This window comes from Artemia sp. Qi Xiang Cuo, chromosome 5 (genome assembly GCF_049724085.1).
Source record: "Artemia sp. Qi Xiang Cuo chromosome 5, ASM4972408v1, whole genome shotgun sequence".
Taxonomy (NCBI): Eukaryota; Metazoa; Arthropoda; class Branchiopoda; order Anostraca; family Artemiidae; genus Artemia; species Artemia sp. Qi Xiang Cuo.
In genome coordinates, this window is record NC_142798.1 from 20,499,258 (window position 1) to 20,506,525 (window position 7,268).

Consider the following 7,268-nt stretch of genomic DNA (forward strand, 5'->3'; position numbering starts at 1 on the left):
TCTTTATTGTTTTCACGAGTTAGATATACGATGTAGAAAATAAATTCAAGAAATTATGAAAAAATTCTCAGTCCAAGTAGCAAATTCTTTCTTGATTTCAGCTGCTGGATAAACAAAAAGACAATTTTTTCAATAGATTGTGAAAAAATTCTAAGTAAGTAACAAACTCTATATGGTTTTCACGAGTTAGATGAATGACGCTGAAATTCATTTCAAGACACTATGAAAAAAATTCTCAGTTACTATAAAAGATTCTTTCTTCAATTCACCTGTTTGATAAACAAAAAGACATTTCTTTCAAGAAATAATGACAAAATTCTAAGTAAGTAACAAACTCTTTATTTTTTTCACGAGTTATATAAACGATGTAGAAATTAATTTCAAGAAATTATGAAAAAATTTTCAGTAAGTAACCATTTCTTTCTTGAAGTCAACTCTTGAATACACAGTACTGAAATTTCATTCCAGAAATTATGAAAATATTTGTAAGTAAGTAACACACTCTTTATTGATTCCACCTCTTGGATATACAGTACAGATACTTCATTCAAGAAACTATGAAAAAATCGCAAGTAAGTAACTTTTTTTTCTCTTTATCACAAACAATTTTCACTTAGCTACATGATGCAGAAATTTAATTCAAGAAATTATGAAAAAATTCTCAGTAGGTAACAATTTCATTCTTGAAGTCAACTCTTAGATACACAGTACTGGAAATTAGTTCATGAAATTTTGAAAAAATTGTAACTAAGTAGCGAATTCTTTCTTGAATTCACTTGTTTAATAAACAAAAAGACATTTCATTCAAGAAATTAGGACAAAATTCTAAATAAGTAACAAACTCTTTATTGTTTTCACGAGTAAGATATACGATGTAGAAATTAAATTCAAGAAATTATGAAAAAATTCTCAGTCTAAGTAGCAAATTCTTTCTTGAATTCACCCGTTGTATAAACAAAAAGACATTTCGCTCAAGAAATTATGAAAAAGTTCTAAGTAAGTAACAAACTTTTTATTGTTTTCACGAGTTAGATAAACGATGTAGAAATTAATTTCAAGAAATTATGAAACAATTCTCAGTAAGTAACCATTTATTTCTTGAAGTCAACTCTTGGATACACAGTACGTAAATTTCATTCAAGAAATTATGAAAAAATTTGTAAGTAACAAACTCTTTATTGATTCCACCTCTTGGATATACAGTACAGATACTTCAATCAAGAAATTATCAAAAAATCTCAAGTAAGTAACTTTTTTTTTCTCTTTATCATAAACACTTGTCACGTAGCTGTATGATGTAGTAATTTAATTCGAAAAATTATTAAAAAATTCTCAGTAAGTAAAAATTTCTTTCCTGAAGTCAACTCATAGACAGACGAGACAGAAACTTGATTCAAGAAATTATGAAAGCATTTATAAGTAAGTAAGCAACAATCTCTTTATTGATTTCACCTCTTGAATATACAGTACAGATGCTTCATTCAAGAAACGTGAATAAACACGTTTTGAAACTACATGCTATTTGCATGCCTTTGCTTGGCACCTTTCCAAATGAGCGGGGATTCCCCACTGCTTCCTACACATTGCAAAAAGTGAGCAGTACGAAAACTCCACGTTTTCAACCAGACTGGTTTTTTAGACAACACACCCACAGAGATGACACACACACATAGAGACGAGACACGCACAGACACGACACACAAACAGAGACATAGTGAGAGAGATATCCAAAAAGCTGGGTTGATCTAGGTTCACTTAGAGTGGCGCGCCAAACACACAAACACACACACACACATTGAAAATTGTTTGTGATATAAAAAAAAGAATTTAAAAACTCCCATTACCCAAAAAACCCTCCCACCCAATTTGTACTTTTTTAATGAATATAAGTTAATTTTTCTAGACCGAGTTGTTTTCTGTACTCTATACATTCAACTCGGTCTGAAATTAAATAATGTCCGTGTGGCAGTACCTTCAAACCATCCTCAAGTACGTAGACTTTGTCCGATATGGCTGACATGGCCTTTTTCTTAACTTTAACTGGGTAGGTGTTAAATTGTAAAGAGTATATCAACATGACTTTTCCTCTTGGTACTATTTTATTTTCCACACCGTTTTCTATAGGCACTCATGTCGAAATTATTTTTTACAAAGTGTGTAGGTACCCCCTTGCAAACTTGTTTGATATCCTTGTTGTGCGTATAATATAATAAAATAAAATAAAATGACAATATCATTTTATAATAAAATGTCATTTTATAATAAAATGACAACATAAGTCTCTTAGATATTTCAGTTATTGCACTCGCGCCTGCAATATTTTTATTTAAAACAATGTTTCTTTTCTTGTGGTGTAGGAGCACCATATCAGAGTCTATGATTGTGAACGATGTGAAGTTTGGATCCGCAATGATTCGAGCACAATCTTTGCAATTGGCCACAATGTAACATCGACTTCTGTTTCGTACGCTTTCGCAAAATTTACCGAAAGCTGTGTTCAAAATGAGTTTATAGACTTCTTTTTCAACTTTCGTTTTCGCTTGTGAACGCTTACTGACAAAGGTGTCAGTGAACGTTTTCATGTAAGGATTTTGATCAAATTGGAGGGCTCTATGAACCTTTGTGACTTTGAAACCATTGGACACCATCCATTTCAATAGCAGGTGATGAACAACGATATTCTGTTTTGGGTTGAGGTCGGCAATTAGTTTTTGTTTTGAAGGTACCCAGTGCATACTCCCACCCTCTACTAAAGATAAATTGTAGGGGCTCAGAGAGTCCCTACCCACCGGTCTATTTATGCACGGAAAAACAAAGTCTTTTACCAAGTCATGGATTTCCATGGGTATTTCACTGTCAATTTAAAAAAAAAAACATCCCTGTGCCCCATTCTCCTCAACACTGGCAATGTTGGGGAAATTCGAAGCACACGGATTTTCAAGCCATTTATGATTGCCACACGGCAAACAGTAGTGACACATTGCCGATGGGTAGAGAATTCACATCCAAAAAAACTGCGCCCAACTTTTCATCGGTGTGTTGTCCGGTCGGATCAGTTTTCATGTTACGGTCCCCATGAAAAACATACCCACCCCTCATTGATCTCTCTACAAACAGATGCTGATCCACACCGGCATTCAGACCTATTTCTTCTTTGCTGGTTTTAAGTATCAAGTCCATCACTAGATGAGGAGTGGAAAAATAATAACCTAAATCCAACCCAAATTCCCCATAAATTGTATCCGTATTTTTGCACACAATGTCCAGAAGAGTGAGTACGTCACTGGCCAAGTATAGTTTACAATAATCCCACCCATTTTTACATCCACCCTTTGCCCAAACCCTCTTAGCAAATTCGTAGTCGCTAGTGGTGCACTCACTCTCAGTAAGAAAATTGTAAAAAGCTTCGATGGGTGGTAATGACACCTCATCTAGCCTCGAGCCAGAGTTGTAAAAATCATATGCATACATGCCCTTAAACGGTCATAAATCATACATGTCACCATTGGAGACCCGGTTTTTGAAGAGGCGAATACTATCACAATTATCACTTTTCTTTACCTGAATCAATTAACTTAAAGATTTGGGGAAGAAACTGAAAAAGACTAAAAACCGGATTTTATTCAGGCATTTATTACCCTTGTCAGTTATATTCCACATAAGTTCTAGCAGCAGTAGCTTTTCCGATAATTTGAGTATAATTTTATATGAAAAAAACCATATATCCATGCATCATCTACGACGCGACCCTTGACAATGCGGGCTAACACTGAAAGAAGAAACTTTAAGTCGTAATTGGTATTGTGTAAAAAAACAAGTAGAAATATTACTGTATAACGTTTAAATTGCAAGATTGATATGCTACCCTCTCTAAAATTACTCCCCCCCGATGTAATTTCCTGCCACAAATGATCATGGTCAATTTCCTTCTTCCTCCCCCCATTCCCAACACCATCATTAAATTCTCACTTGCAAACCCAACACATTTTATGATTTTTAATGGCCAATATGTCATCTGGTGAAGGGAGCATAGGATAGTTTGTGTAACGAAGGCGCGAAATTGCACCGTTTACTGTGTTGATTAGACTGACCAATGGTAAGCGCATGCAGTCTTCACCGTCACCGAACATCTCAACTACATCCAGCACTTGCATGGTATTATTGGAATCTCTTTGCGCGTGAGCGTAAGAGACCCCTATGGCTTCATATATTTTAACTTGATTTGAATTTGAAGAATCGTACACGTCTGTCAGTTTCGCTTCGCTGTCTAAAGCGATCTTATTGCTCTGCAGAAGCTTGTTTTGGAAATTTTTTAAACGTAAGATCGCTCTATCTCCGCTTACCGTCTCCACAGCCTGGTATCCATGACGTTTACAGTGTTTCATGTGATGCTTTAATTTTAAATCTTGAGAGGCATGTTGGACAGTAATAACACACACCACCCCGTTTTTACCCTCACTTAGAACCCTACTAATATCGGTAATTGGATTAAAATGTCCATTTGAATGAGGGTCTGTGGGTGGTGTGTATAGAAGCCACACCCAATGTTCCACTGATTCAATTGAAGGAGCCCTCACTGGAAATAATACGCCCTTCTTATCGGAACGATGACCCTCCTCAAATTATGTTTCATACTGTAACACCGTGACACCAATCTTTAAATGTCCATTAGCCAATTCAAAAATATCAATTTCTTTTAGTATCACGGGCAATTGATCATTCAAACAATTAAAATATACTTTGTGGAACTTTGAACCCATTCTACCATTAACTATCATTTTATTCAACTGTCTTTTATATGCATCTATTTGAAGGGGTCTCTATGCGCCTATTAAAAATGCACACTTGAAACACTGTAGCCTCGTATCGAAACAGATTAGTTGTATCCCCCTACATCCCTCTAAATCTGAATGATATTTTAAAACTATAGCCCTATCACTATGCCCACCTCTTAAAATAAAATGCCCTTTAAATCTACAAATTCTAACGTATAAACTTTCAATAAATAAAACCACCGACCCACTACCCCCCTCGTTATAATTTTCCCAATTACTTTTAATACTAATAACCATTTAGAAAAACCTCCTCATAATTTGATAAGTGGGCGAATTGCCAACATCTCTGTCTGCAAGTATTTCAAATGCAGCTCGCTCGCATTTTCATTAAAAAAATATTTTTAGTGCTATTGATGCTCTTAAACTGACCCCCACTCCCCACACCCCCATCTGTTATTCAAGAATGGCTCGAATCTTATTAGTATATAAATGTGTAATTACCGAGGGATCTGTTATTATATCCCCCGAAACTAGAGAGTTAAAGGGGTCACCGAATTTGGAGCTGTAGACCTTTGTGTGGTGCAAGACAGAGTTGGAAAGAAAAAAAATCTGGAAGAGGGGATGCTTGTTTTGTTGCTGTATCGTTATTACTACTACTACTACTACTACTATTACTACTACTAGATGTAACATTAAGCGGAATGGTGGGGGGGTGACATAGAATTGTCAATAGCACCACCACCAGTCTGTTCAATTGCAATGAACGGATGTGGCATGAAGTTCTTTAAGCCTGTTATTATGTATTCCAAGGTGTTTGGGGATAGCTGATCAAGCCAGCCTGTATTGTCCTGTGACGTAATTTCTTTATGAGGACCCGGTTCAGATACACTACTAACATCGCCTAAATGCTCTGGCATAAATATATCTTTCCATTCCGGGTCCTCCACCATGTCAATGTCACAAGTTAAATCGTCTAGGCTGGCCATGCCCCCAAAAAAATCATTTAGAAAACCCCTATGCCATTCCATATTGTCTAGAACTAACGTAGGTTCATCTCTAAGCTCCATTGGTGGTGCTAGAATTGGTTCAGGTCCACTAAATGTTGATATTTCATGAACCAATGAAGATATCGTTGCTATTTCATTAATCTATAGAAAAAGGGTTTATTTTCTGTGTGAAATAACCATTATTTTATAAAGTTGAAAAAAAGTTCATTTTTCACCCCACCCTCAAAACTCAATTCCTCCTAGCATTATTTAAACTAAATACTTGCCTCCACCCCCTCCTAAGAAAGTTCAGAAAGACGCAATACCCATATTTATGCTGAAGCATTTCTAGTCGTATGTTTACCAGGATATTGAATAAGTGCCATTTTTCACCCCACCCACAAAACTCAATTCCTCCTAGCACTATTTAAACTAAATGCTTGCCCCCCACCCCCTCCCCAGAAAGTTCAGAAAAACGCAATATCCTATTTATACTGAAGCATTTCTAGTCGTATGTTTACCAGGATATTGAATAAGTACCATTTTTCACCCCACCCACAAAACTCAATTCCCCCTAGCATTATTTAAGTAAATACTTGCCTCCATCCCCCTCCCCAGAAATTTCAGAAAGACGCAATACCCCGATTTATGCTGAAGAATTTCTAGTCGTATCTTTACCTAGTACTATCTAGTCGTATCTAGTACTATTTTTCACCCCCCCCCCTCAAAACTCAATTCCTCCTAGCATTATTTAAACTAAATACTTGCCTCCATCCCCTCCCCAAAAAGTTCAGAAAGACGCAATACCCTATTTATGCGGAAGTATTTCTAGTCGTATATTTACCAGGATGTTGAATAAGTACCATTTTTTACACCACCCACAAAAATCTATTCCTCCTAGCATTATTTGTGTAAATACTTGCCTCCACCCCCTCCCCAGAAATTTCAGAAAGACGCAATACCCATATCTATGCTGAAGCATTTTTACTCGTATGTCTACCAGGATATTGAATAAGTACCTTTTTCACACCACCCACAAAAATAAATTCCTCCTAGCATTATTTAAACTAAATACTTGCCTCCATCCCCCTCCCCAGAAAATTCAGAAAAAAAGCAAAAGAGTGCTTTCTTTGACAATAAAAAAAAATATTATATTCAGGTATCTCTGAGGGGGGCAGAGAAATTTAAAACAATGGTTTGGGGCGAGGGATTAATATTTTAATATCTCTGACATACACTCTTAGAGTGTTGAAAAGAAAAGACTAAAAAAAATGATGGAAAGAAATAGGTAGATATTTCTATTATCAAGGAGGCACACTTGTGCCTCTATAAAGAGACGACCCACCACAATGTTAAGCGATTTCAGGTCCTAGAGGTCGCAGAGAGACGGCGGTGATCGCATTTTGTAGCCCAAGCTCAAACTAAGAAACTCGCAAAATTTCATCCTCCTCCGACTTTATCTTCATGGGGTAAACTGGGCCGGAAGTTTGGACCCTCCCACCACAGC